The sequence below is a fragment of the Scophthalmus maximus genome, chromosome 18 (genome assembly GCF_022379125.1).
Source record: "Scophthalmus maximus strain ysfricsl-2021 chromosome 18, ASM2237912v1, whole genome shotgun sequence".
Lineage (NCBI taxonomy): Eukaryota > Metazoa > Chordata > Actinopteri > Pleuronectiformes > Scophthalmidae > Scophthalmus > Scophthalmus maximus.
Genome location: NC_061532.1, coordinates 13,746,815 through 13,747,696, shown reverse-complemented (window position 1 = coordinate 13,747,696; position 882 = coordinate 13,746,815).

Sequence of the window (882 nt, the reverse complement as noted above, 5' to 3'; positions counted from 1 at the left end):
TATAATTTGTTTTTGTAATATCTTGAACATCTTCATGGAACTTAACATGTGACTACACACAAACAAAATCTGTTGTAATTTGTGGTTTCACTGTGTGAAGACTCAGTGTTTCTGCTTGCGTATGTGTGGGTATTTATGTCTACCAATTAAAGTGACAATTACTGGACAGGCATGACTATGCAGTGTTAGTGTTGATGTGATAACACAGAGGAAGCCATGGTTGTTTGTGTGTAGTGTATATATTTGCCTTTGTACTGCTTAGGGAAGTTGGTGACGTAGGTAAACATCCTGTTATGCGTCTTGGAATACTCTACACCAGTAAGTGTCAGCCCTGGAAAAAAACCAAAAAAACAACAACAACCCACATCGCAAAATTATATTCACTATGAATAAGATCGAGCCACAAATTCTCTACACACTCTTCCATATTTAGTTTTAGTATTAATCAGTTGACAGACAATGAACCCACAACGCATGACTCTACAGTTTATTCTGAGATATAAAACCACAACTTTCATCACTTCTCTGAAAGCAAACTGTACACGAATAAAACTGACATTTACTTCACTTTAAAAAAAATATAGACTCATTGTGCACTGGCATTCAGTGATCCGCACATTACAAACTTAAAGGGGTGTCGGTGGCCTTTGGTGTTTAAAAGGCAATGCACCGATGAGACAACTTACTACACGTAGAGCATGAATATTCAATGCTGAAGACCAACACCCGATCGGGTCACAGGTTGACCAGCTGCTCTGCAGTATCAAATGAGAATATATATTTTTTGGGATTTTAACAGAAACCTGGCAAATTCTTTGACAGCAGAAAAAGAAATGCACGCAAACCCAAGGGCTGACCCTGACCAGACCTCTGGAGAAAAAA